Source organism: Centrocercus urophasianus, unplaced genomic scaffold (genome assembly GCF_019232065.1).
Source record: "Centrocercus urophasianus isolate 14NV4802_14NV808 unplaced genomic scaffold, USGS_Curo_1.0 seq_15, whole genome shotgun sequence".
Taxonomy (NCBI): domain Eukaryota; kingdom Metazoa; phylum Chordata; class Aves; order Galliformes; family Phasianidae; genus Centrocercus; species Centrocercus urophasianus.
In genome coordinates, this window is record NW_024884697.1 from 6,289,262 (window position 1) to 6,301,576 (window position 12,315).

Consider the following 12,315-nt stretch of genomic DNA (forward strand, 5'->3'; position numbering starts at 1 on the left):
CCAAACCCCTTCCAGCCACACACCACAGATGGCTAATTAGTATCACGGGGAGAGCAAAGCTGCTCTCTGGCCTTCTGTGCTGGAAAACAACTAGTCATTTTGCAGATGACATCCATTGCCGTTCTGCCTTTGCAGCGTGCAAATCCAAGCAGCACAGACCTGCCCTCGGGCACTGGTGAGCTGAATGGAGGACACAGATAAATGAGGCGTGCAAAAGAAGAGCAATGTCTGGAGTGTCTTGTCACTGAGAGTGTGGGTGAAGGGCCTCGTGGAGGTGCCAATTGCTGCCCTTGCTGGATGTCCTCTCTGGCTCCCATTCACTCTTCTCTTGCTCCACAATTCCTGATGACTCTTGGAGATTTTCCTCCGGCAGGAACAGTTGGTTTCCAGGATCTTCGCATTCCCACTGAACTCTTGTCTGAACCCTACCCAAATCCATCTAAAAAATACCATCAGAGCTACTTCAAGGCACCATCACAGTCTCTGACCCTTCAAATTGTCTCTTGTTGCTTGACTATGCGTATGGGAACTGCTGAGTCACGGCCTGAACCTCTGATCACCTGAGGCAAGCCAGGAGTCAGCCAGAGGAGCACAGGTGAAGGCAATTCACGTGTGCTGCTGGAAGGGGTGGAGCCAGGCTGCACCCCTCCTAGACCTATTTAAGAGCTGGCTACCAGAGGGGAAGGATCTTGTCTGGAGATCCCTTCTTCTGGTGCTTTCTGTAGGTGAGCCTAACATAAATGGGTAAGCCTTCCATTTATTCTCTCTTCTTATCCTAGTCTACTTTGCCTAACTCTCTTGTTCTTCTTGTGATTATAACATCTTAATATCCACTGATTATACACTATGTTAATTACAATGTGCCAATTAGCTCTCAGTACAAACTCACCCAATTCCTTTGACTCAGAGCCCTTCACTGACCAAGCCTCCAGGGCCCATAGATCTGTGGATCTGAGAGTCACAGACTTGACTCATACAAGCACAAAATTGCCCTCTGAAACTGCTGATGTCTGGAGAATTCCCTTCTTCCCTCGCTTAGGCTTGAAAGACACCCTCACAGGATTTTCACACGTTGTTCTATGCATTCTGCATACTTGCTGAACAAAACCTGACCTTCATCTCAACAGAGTGACAACTTGTAACTAATAAAAATAAAATCAACTTAAGGGGAACATAATGAGATATTTTTGAAATATATAATTGCAGTTTGGTTTGTATTTCCCTGCAAACCTCTGGGTGCTTTATATAAGCACTTCAAAAATGCTAACATTTCATTAATATGTTAAAAAATATCATCTGCTTTTCCTCTGTTAAAAAAGATTCTCTTCCTGGCAAAATAACAACAACAATAGTAATAATAATAATAATAAATCATGGATAAATAAAAAAGAATACCAAAACAATTATCACCTCTCAAAATGATTACTTTGGTAAATGATCTTTGTTTGGGGAAAGCCAATATTAAAAAGAATCTATATAATGGCTTTGATCAAAGCCAGATGATTACTTCAAACATAGTTCAGAACCATTTTCTGTCTTCAATCTAATTTTGGCTATGTCTGCACACTGCTTGGCTTTCTTCACTTTGCAACATCCATGCTAGATTCTTGGGAAAATAGAGAGCTGTGGCTCTACTGAACCAAGGAACAAGTCCAGCCTCTGACTGCACAAAACTCATCTCATGTAGAAGCAAGTGCAACAAAAGCTTCATTTACTGAGTCTAGGAGTCATAGCTATCAGCTGTGAGTGAGACCTACATAGTAAAATTTGGGCCCTGATGGCTGGGGCGATGCTGACTGCCCATGCAATGTAGGCAGTTTGGGAGCAACGTGCTGAAATACACGTGTGTACTCATGCAGTGCACTTGTTTGAGATTTGTTTACAGTGCTGGAAGGAAACACAGATGTGGGGTTTGCTCCTCCCTCTGCAGACATTTCGCTGACTCAGATCCTTGCTTAACCTTCACAGGCCACGATCTAAAGATATAATTGTAATTTTCACAAAAGCAGATTATCAGAACTTTACCCACAGTTACCCACCTACACAAGCTTTAACAGAAGGGTGTCATTTTTACAGACATTTGGATGATGAATGGGCCCATGACAGATCTATTGCCATTGCACCTCCATACCACTTCCACACTTCACGTATCATAATTTGAGTTCCACAATTAAAACATCCTCTTTTTCTTACACCCACAGCTCACAGGTGCAGCTTTGCACTGCTTGACTTGCAGGGCTGGGTTCTGCTGGCTACAGCTGGCTGCCCAACTGAGCCCAAAATGCATCTGGCAGCTGTCTTGCTCTCACAGATTGCTCCAATTTCTATGAAAATAGTTTTAAATAGCTGTTTTCCTCTCACTTTCAACTTCACAGTGATATGATCAGGGTCATGACAAACCACAGCATGGGTCTGTTTTGCTCTACCTTCGAAAACAAATATTTGGCAAGAACAGAAGTCACTGGCATGCTCAAGGTGCTTCAAGCTTGGAAAATGTGGCCCTTTATTTACATGCCTCGAATATGAAAATAACAGCCAAATTTCAGCAGCAAGAGTGAAAATCTCATTGCAACTGTGTCTGTCTGCATCAGGTGTGGGTGTGCGGGTGGCAGAGAAGCAGCTGAGGCTGCTGTGCTGCAGAGGGGACCAATGCCTCCCATCTACACCCAAAAACCCTTAAAACTGCTGATCATGGGAGCTGGTCTTATGCAGACAGAGAAGGCAGGCATAGACTGGGGGTATTAAGAATGTGGATTCTAGCAAATAAATAGATGTCAAACTTGGCTGGCCCGAAAGTTGCCCAATGCTGGCTCTGCCCATCCCATGCTCTGAGCTCCCTCCTGGGATTTTAGTTATTTTGGGATAGCTACCAATTTCATAGCTGCATTTTGAGATCCCATGAAATCTCCCAATTTGCAAAAACTCCTCAGAAAGGCTGTGGGGAAGCATTCACTGATAACAGTGTCACATCTAAGGAGCTCTTGGCTCAGCACAGCCACGTGCCTCCAACGCTCCTAACAACACACTGCTCCATCTCCACCCATAGGCACAGGCACAGTCAGGTCACATCCCCACATGTCCTTTGGACAGAAACTTTTTGTAGTTCTCTTTCCAGCAACAGTAACCATTGCTTCACAACTTCCTCCTATGCTCCACAGTAGGTGGACAAAACGCTTTCTCTCACCATGTGATGCTGGGAGACAGAAAGCCTCTCTTTTGCCAGAGCCTACAAAATGGTGGTCTCAGCAGTAGGGAGAAAATAGCTTTTCAGGCTGCTGAGTTTGCTGGCATCAGCAAGTGTTCACTTACAGAATGAGACTGCTCCAGAATGCTGCAGGCTGATGGCAGCTATTTTCTGCATCAGCCAATTGGGTATGGGAGTCCCACCTGGTGCACAACGCATTCCCAGAGTAAACATTTTCCTTCCCCCTATTTTTAAAACTGCAGATGACGTGAGCTCCTTTCTCACTAAATAATTTTGCATAGGAAACCCTACCAAGCCATGGTACAATGGAACTTTTGGGGCTCTGCTGAGCTCATCTGACTCATGGCAACAGTGAGTTTATCCTCATGTGACACACAGCTCCATGGTCACACCTCAGGCAAATGAAGTCATGGCTGAGGACACAAGACAACGTGGAGCTCAAAATAAATACATGTTCTTGGCCACAAAGAAAACAGGTTCTTTAAAAACTGCAGGCAATGGGTTTCACTCATTTACGGAAATTTTTTGGCAATGAAATACATATTTGTGTTTTTTGTACGTAGCTTTACCTCACTGCAAAATGATACGGTAACTTTGGATAGGAAATGCAGATCATCTTGCTCAGGTAAACTTGGGAGGAAAATGGAGGTAGGAAGAAAGTTTCAAATAAGTTCTGCTTGGCCAGGTCCCCAGAGTTTATACTCTCCTTCTTTGTGAAGCGCTAGAAAATCGTAACAAGATGGAAGTGATGACGTGCAAAGGCACACATCTGGAAGACAAGTAACATCAATACCAAAGCACAGCCTTCATTCACTACCAGCTGACTCCCAGCCACCCCAAAACTGAGATTTTACACTTCAGACCATAACTCCTACTCAGTTTCTTCCTACTGAGCCACTGTGAAGCTCAGCTGAAGCAGCATGTCCCAGACTGGATGGTGACATTATCTGCTGCAAGTGGAGGGAGATCCGGTCAGAAAGGCAGTTTGATTGATAACTGATAATTACTGAATTAGGAAAAGAAATCTGGTGCTTCTCAGAGGTTCTAGCTGCCACTTTGCTTTTCTTCACTCTACATAGAATGGAAAGTTACGTGCTATATGAAAGATTGCTCCCTTAGTTCCTTTCTCAGGGAGGAGAAATCTGCCCAGTCTTTTCAACAAAGCTGCATCAGTGGGCAGATGGATTCAGCCCTGCAAATAGGCAAAAATAAAACAATTGGGCTATAAGAAAAACATACAGCATTAGTGTAAAATCTGTTCATACATTTGACACATTAATTTCCATGCAGTCCTGCACCTCCTTGTTTAGAGCAGATGTACCCAAATATCTTGCTAATACGTATCTTTTTCTATCCATCTATCTGTCTACTTATGTTTGTGACGAGAAATACTGAAAACTTGCTGAGAAAACAGGTAGGACAGGCTTAATTCAGTGACTTCAACACATCTATCTCATCCAGTGCAGGCTGACTCGACACAGGACCTCCAGCAGATGCACATCCTTCCAGGCCAGCTGGAAGTTCCACGGGGTCTCCTGGGGTGCACTAAATGGCACTAGAGATGCTCAGACTAGTGAATCAAATCTAAGTTTACCAGACAATGCAAGACTGTCAAGGGTCAGAGGTGAACCCTTAGCTGTTTTTTTAATTTGTAACACATTACAAGTTTGGTCATTACTCCTGGGAATACAGGAAAGGCTCTTCCCTCCTGCTTGTGCTACATACGTGCACTCTGATTCTCTTATTCTTTTCCTTGTCTTTGCCAAATCTCAGTAACTTAGCTTTCAGTTAGACCTAAGAAAAAAAAAGGATCCTGCAGTTTGGCCCATCCTCCTAGGAAAACAGAGGCACAATGCCTGCTCACTGGACTGCTCAGGGACTGCATCAGTGCCTATGAAAATTACAGCATCATGAGTTCATTAACCCCAATATACTGAAACAGAAAGCATGCCTACAAGTAACCACTGAAACTGAAGAAAATGCAATCTGAATCCTTTTCCTACTGGCTTGTGATGTGGCACTGAACTATGGAAATAACAGCCTGTTTCAAAGGTTTCCTACACACAAAAAGGCTTTTTTCCTAAGTTCTGGATCGTGTTTTATTTTTCTCCCCCAGCTAGCAATAAGCAGGTCTCACTTTTCCAGAGTGGCTCAAGCAGATGAAGGTTTCGTCCTGCTCAGGCTTTGGGACCAGTTCATACCCTGCCCACCAAGGCTGAATCTGCTCACTCATGTCTCAGTTATGAGTCTGTTCTCATTTTCTCAACTTTCCTGGGCACAACAATGCAGGCTGGGATGTGGCACACCCCCCTCTGGTGGGGTTAGAGGGGATTCTGCTGACTCCAGTGGGGGGACAGGATCTTTCTAAGGCAGAATGAGCTCTGCTGTCCTTTTATGAGTTGTACTGATCTTCCTGCATCATCTATTTCTCATCGTAAAATTAAGCTGTACGAGATCTACCTGTATGGAAAGCAAATAATTCATGTAAACAAGCAAAACGTCCTGGACTAGCAGGATTTTTAGGGAGGGAAGATTTAGGTTGGATGTCAGGGGGAAGTTCTTTACAGAGAGTGGTGAGGTGCTGGAACAGGCTGCCCAGAGAGGTTTGGATGCCCCATCCCTGGAGATGTTCAAGGCCAGGTTGGATGGGGCCCTGGGCAGCCTGGTCTGGTATTAAATGGGGAGGTTGGTGGCCCTGCATGTGGCAGGGGGGTTGGAGCTTCGTGATCCTTGAGGTCCCTTCCAATCCTGGCCATTCTGTGATTCTGTGATTTTCTGGTTGCGTGACCATCCATTGTATAAACAGAATAGCAAGGGATTTGAAGAATGCCAACCAAAATAAAATGTATCACAGTAAAAGATTTCTCGATCTTAAATATGATAGATGAGAGCTCAAATTATATTGAAATCCTCTGAAAACTTCGGTTTAGCAGAGTAAGCAGAGGCAGCAAAATCTCTGGCTACCTTTGGATTTTGGCAGAATATAATGCAGGTAGACAGAGATGTATCAAAAGAGTTTAGTGATCTATCAAAAGAGATTAAATAGTTTATGTTTTAATTTCTGATTGCTTCTAAACAGCTTTAGACTGAGTGTATGTGGCAAGATGCTGCAAAGACAACAAACAAAAGAAAACGCAGGATCGTTCAACAGTTATTCCCAAACAAAGACCTGTGGTGTATGAAATAAACCCCACAGTAAATCACAGATACAGATCAGATGAGGCATTCAAGAACTGTGGGGAACTATTTGACCTTCCTGAACTAGCAGGAAAAATTCACGAAATCAAACAGGTCCTCATGTTTCTCAAACCAGTCTGTGCTTATGCTGTATAGCTGCAGAATCTATCACATCATCACTCTGGCATTGGAAATTTTTGTTTTAATTAGAGCATAGCATGCATTTATGCCCTACTGATCATCCCATCCGTGACAAAGATTACAAGTGAAACTCGTTATTCTGTCCTTTGTGCACTACAGTCTGGCTTTAAAAACACAGACTCAGGCTGTTTTTCCAGGATTTGGCTTTATTCAGTAATAGAAAAAAGGTTATCTGCAGCGTCCCTGCCTCTCTCTTTCACCACTAAAATGAAAGAAGGAAAGGCTTTTAGGCAAGTCTTGGTGCTGCCTACGGAAGGTGCAGCCAAATAACTGTATGAGATCACAAGCTGATTTTTGCTAAACCTCAGGTTCTGATAGAACTGCACGAAGATACAGGCACGTGCCAGGTTTTGTCAGAACTCACATAGCCACAACCACCAGCAAGCTGCGAATGCAGCCTTGGAACCCTCCTTTCAGCTCCCAACCTAAATCTTAGCAGAGCTCAGAGGCAGCTCATGCAACATGGCTGGAGTGATTTAAACCTGCCTCACGTCAGTAAAACTCGTGCTTGTAAATTACAAACTCTACTGGTGTCGGCCACACTCAAAATCAATGGAGAACCTAATCTCTGCTCCAGTTGGGTATTGATTGAACTCCATTGACTTACATTCAAATCTACTAAATCAATAGAGCTCCCTAGCACCGACACAAAATCTCAGGTTAGAAGTACTTCTATCAGTGTAGCTTGTCCAAAGAAAAATCATTTTAGCAGGATTAATTTTTTTTTGCCTGGGTTTCCCTGTGGACGTGGTTGGACAATTGCAAGTGGGCAAGTCAGTTCCTGAAGGCATTTGAGAGGAAACAGCATCACTGCAAGGAAGAAACCTCCACAAAAGACTGGAAAAAGCAGAAAGCAGGACACCCTGCCTGGTCCTCCAAAGCTTGACTGTCCGTTTGCTGAGTGCTTGTGCATAACAGTGTGTGTGAATGCTGCCAGTTTTCTGCCAGAGTAAAAGGAAAAAATGAAATAACTGAACTGCCTTGCAACAAAGGTTTGATGTTAGAAGCTGAGTCAACCCATCATGGGAGTGGGTTTAGGTCAGCCCAGTGGACCTGGAGAGGAATGCGTTCTGTGCCAGCTCCTAGCAAGAATATCTTACTGGATTCAAGGCAAAGAATAATAATAAGAAAATCAGAAGAGCAGATGCATACAAATAGTGGTGATGCATAGTAAGAGGCAGAGTGTTTCCTAGCAACACCGGCTTTAGGTGGTTAGTTTTGGTTAGCAGTCTCTGGCTAACAGCTGCAATTTTCATCTGCTGCTCACTTGCCCACCCGTGCTGAAAGAGAGAAGAAACAACAGAGAACATAGGATAGGATCCATCTGCGCTAAAGCTCATTTCTGAAAGTGAGATTCCTGCTTGTGTGGGCTCCTAACTCTGATGGATCGAAAGCAGCTCCAAATGCCCATTCCTGCCACATGTGATGAGCTCAGAGCTGGACCTTGTGCTGCAGGACACACAGCTTTCACCTCCACCCTTCTTCCCTACCATCATCCCACAGCACTGGAATCCCCATGGTAAAATCTGTTTTTACTGTCAGCAAGTAGAGACCCTGGACTTCACCAGTAATAGGGCAGAGCCCTCGAGTTTTATTTATTTATGGAATTCTTCTGTGGCTTTACTCATGTTATTAGTGAATAACAGAGGAGAACTGTGTGTGTGCGCGTGTGCCTGTGCAAGTGTGTGCACAGGTCATAGTTAATAGGGACCCTGGCTTATCTATTGCAAGGTAAATAATTCACGATTGCATGTCTGTTAGTAACCTTTTCTGAAGGTGTTTGAAAAAAAAAATGTGTTGTAAGATTACTACGAAGGCAATTCCTAATAAACTCTGCAACCATACCTTCAGACAGTACCTGTGAGTAATATGTGCTTGGTACCAGTGTCTGCTCTGGGTTTTTTACACTGAGGGTTCAGCTCCACACTCAGGCTCACGAGTTCTGCTTTCCCTGTAACAATTCCACTCACTCCTCCCCAGCTTGTCAGAAACCTCAGGTTCAGCCTTGCTCTCCTGGAAAGCTCCATGGATTTTAAGTCCAGTTTCCTTTCTGTAAGAGGAAAGAATGCAAGAGATGCTTTAGAGAGCACGTAAGGCTTCACATTGTCCTTAGCTCCACTTTTCTGCCAGAGAGGAAAGAAATACATAGCTGCCGAAAATTGCTGAAAGGCGGGGAGAGCAGCTGCTGCACCCAAGCAATCTGGGCTTGCAGTCTTCTGCCCTCCAGCCTCCTGTGTTTAAAGTGTTTAAAGCTCAGGACCAGTGCTTTGGTGGTCCATGACACTCCTAGAGTTGGTGGCAGCAGCTCCTCTGTCACGTTTATTTTCCCCGTAGCTAGGATTCTCCATAGCTCCTAAAAAGAAGGCCGGAGAACAAATCTTAGCCCCAGAGCAATCTCTCAACAGAATCACAAGATGTGCCCAGCCATGAGAAATGCCAACCCTTGTGCATTGCTAAGACAAAAGCAGCAGAACCACAGGACAGGAAGCCATGGGAAATGGGGCTCCATTCACCCCCTGTGCTGGCTGCTTATATGCGACATTCAGGTTTTATCTGCCACCACACACTGAGTAAGAGGAGAGCAAGTGAGTTTTTGACATATAAAGAAAGCAAAGCCTAATTAACTGAAGGGGAAGAAGAGATTCCATTTATTCAGGTTATTTAAAACTCTGCAGTCTTTGTTAACAGCTGCTCAACTTGAACAAGCAACCTCACTCTCAAGAATTCAGCACCGCTCCAGCTTCATTGAAGAGCTGGGAAAGCGCCCATCCACGTGTGTGAGTCATCCAGACTGCTCTGTCTGGGATGAGAATACAAGCCCCAAACTCTCTTTTTCCTGGCCTGATCCGTAAGTAGACACAAAAAGATTATTTCCCTTTCTCCTTAGGTTTAGAAAGTCAAAAGAACGGAAGGAATCTGTGGGCAGGGACCCAAGAGGGACAAACAAATGTGACCAGAAAAGACCCCAAAGCCCAGAAATTTGCTTTAAAGCCTCAGCCTACTTACACAATCTGGTGAATATCTGTCCTCTTAAACCTTTCACACATCTTTAAAAAAGGAACGTGGTCACCAACTGACTTCAGCAATGATTTTTGCAGGCAAAGAGGGGAATATTTTCAGCACTTTTGAGAGCCCACAGGTGTAGAAGATGCACCCAAAAATCAGGGGCTAATTGATCAGAAGTCACCTGCCACAAGGATGGTAATCCCTCTTCTGTGGGGTTAAAACATCTCCTGGCAAAGCAGAGAGCACAGAGGTGCCAGAGACCTGCTCATACAAAATGCCCATAACACGCAAATAAAGGCTTCTCTATTTCTAGGTGGTATTGAATGATGTTATTATCATTTTATTTAATTTTGTATCTGTAATAAATCCTGTCGGTAAACTTTGGATTGTGGCAGCTTGTGACATGAATAAACATAATGAATGTGCAATTAAATGAATTAATGCATAAGGTAATGCACCAATGAAATACTCCTCTCTCGTGCTGGAGTGCATCACACAGAAAACAGTGGGGGATTTCTGCTAACTTTTACTGCGTGTGGAAGGCAAACAGACTGCCTGTGGTTTTAATTCAAGGATGAGAGCCTACTGTCTCTACCTGTTTGACCTGCCCCAGGGGGGCCCATGGTGAAGAAGTTCTCTTCAGCACAGGAGTGGGAATTCCTGTTGGATTGGCTCAGGTCTTTGCTTTTCATTTTTTTTATGGCTATAAGTTCTTCAAGATCTTGTGTTTCTTTCTCTGTTGTAGAACAGAACTCAGAGGAATAATATCTGGACGTAAGAACAGCTCTGGGAAATCACCAAATGGCAACCTGGAAAAACAGATACTTGAAAATTCATTTTGATGCATTTCTTCAAAGGGTGGTTCCATGGGAGAGATTGGTGCTACTGATGGTGTGTGCTGTGTGGAAGGGAGAAGACAAAAAGCAGCAAGTGTTCTGCAGCAGCTCTTCTGCAAAAATCTCAGGGGTTGCCCCACACTTCCAAAGAAGTGAGGAGTCCCTGCAGCATCACTGCTTAATATCAGAGCAAGGAGAGATTTTACAGTGTAAATGGTGTGATTGTACAAAGCTCTTGCAGTCTTACCAAAATAATGAGTACCAAAGGTGCAGTCCTCACATCTGCCCTGAAATTGAGTCTTTCAGCCCTCATAAGCATGCACAGCTTTCCACAAATATGAGAGCTATTTTCCTCATGTGCAACTACCTGGATCCAGGTGGGCAATACTAGTGACAAATAACAGGTGCCTGAAATACATCAGCCCTAAAGTTCTCACCAAGGGAGAACACAGCAGTTGTCACCTGATGAGCAGTGCAGTGTCTGCACCCCTTGCCTCTCCCAGTTTCAGTCTGGAAAGGTACAAGGGGTTTCAGTCCATCTATTCAGTCATCAGCTGCTGAACTGCCAACAGTTGTGCTAATTTTCTCCTGCTGTAATGTGGTGTTTGGTGTCTCAGCCAATGATCAGGAAAGCTGCTGGAAAGAGTCCCACTGATTTCAAGGACTGTCCAACAACATGGAGCCATACACACTGAAAATTAAGCACTGATCTTCCAGACTCATTTCACACAGGCCACAGGACTGTCCTCTGTTACTAGCAATTATCATTATTATTGTCATTATGGGATTTGAAATAAAGCCCACGAGAGCAGATGGACAGTGATTTTTATCTACCAGAAATTCTGCCATTTAAGGAGGACTTTATCAGAACCTAAAACAAAAGAGAATGGTTCCAGATGCTCTTCTGTTCCCTTTCCATCCTCACAGCTGCTGACCAGTTATGGTGTCCATAACAAAATTTGAATTTCTTTCAAGTGAAATGCAAAATCGCCCCCCCCGCCCCAAAAAAAAGTCTTTACATATTGCAACAAGAAAATAAAAGCCTTAAGTTGAACAGCAGAAACTGATAAAGCTGCCAAAGGAAAATTAGCAAGTTAGCTAAAGACAGGGTTCATTAACACTTTGTATTTTTTTTCTAATTAAAAAAAAGAGAGATGATTGCACTGTAGTTTAGAAATAGAACTCTAATTTCATCTTACAGAAAATGGTGGGCTTGTGGGAAAGGAATTTGTTCTGTCAACTCTGTACGGATCCCATTAACACTTTTTTTTATTAAAAGGAGCTCAGAATCTATCAACACTTTCATCTCAATTCAATAAAGCTAATCCTAGAGTCAGTTTTAACATGGGCATTTAATTGTGTTTAATCACCTTCTGCAAAAATCAATTTAGGTGACACGATACTGACCAGGACTGGTCAGTAGAGATAAGGAAGAGTGATGTTCTAGCTACCCCAGCCTATTAAACCCATCTCTAAGCAGGCAACTAATTAATGTAGTTATCCTCATAACACCCTTGGGAGGAAGGGAAAATGCTACGCTGGGGGTTTTTTTCAGATGAAGAACTCAAGAAACAGTAAATTTAAATGACTTCCTCAAGGTCACACTGCAAATCTCTGACAGCATGCAAAGTCACCTTCTTGTTTCAAGCTTGTACCCTCATCCCTAAATCAGTTTTTACACCTGAAATTAAGTTACCTGTCACTAACTTGCAGCTGAGTGTGACTTATTTTGGCAATCAGCTCTTCCTACTCTGCTAGATTAGGCACCATTCTGTTTTGTAAGAAAGTGATACTACAGTGTACGAAATTCACCCAGTGCTCAATGAGCACCAGGTTTTCCAACACAGAGCACAAAAGCAAATTTCATTCATATTTTACCTTGGAACCAGC

At 43.5% G+C, this 12,315-nt stretch overlaps 1 long non-coding RNA gene across 2 annotated transcripts; it reads left to right on the top strand.

Moving 5' to 3' along the window:
- The first annotated feature begins 679 nt into the window (after nt 1-679).
- On the top strand, nt 680-11,768 carry LOC122158608. 2 transcript variants are annotated; one of them, XR_006168264.1, is made up of 2 exons: nt 680-744; nt 9,259-11,768. It is a non-coding gene; the product is annotated as an uncharacterized LOC122158608 (long non-coding RNA). The 2 variants fall into 2 exon arrangements; XR_006168265.1 differs by having other exon boundaries at nt 699-744; nt 9,272-11,768.
- The last annotated feature ends 547 nt before the right edge of the window (nt 11,769-12,315 follow it).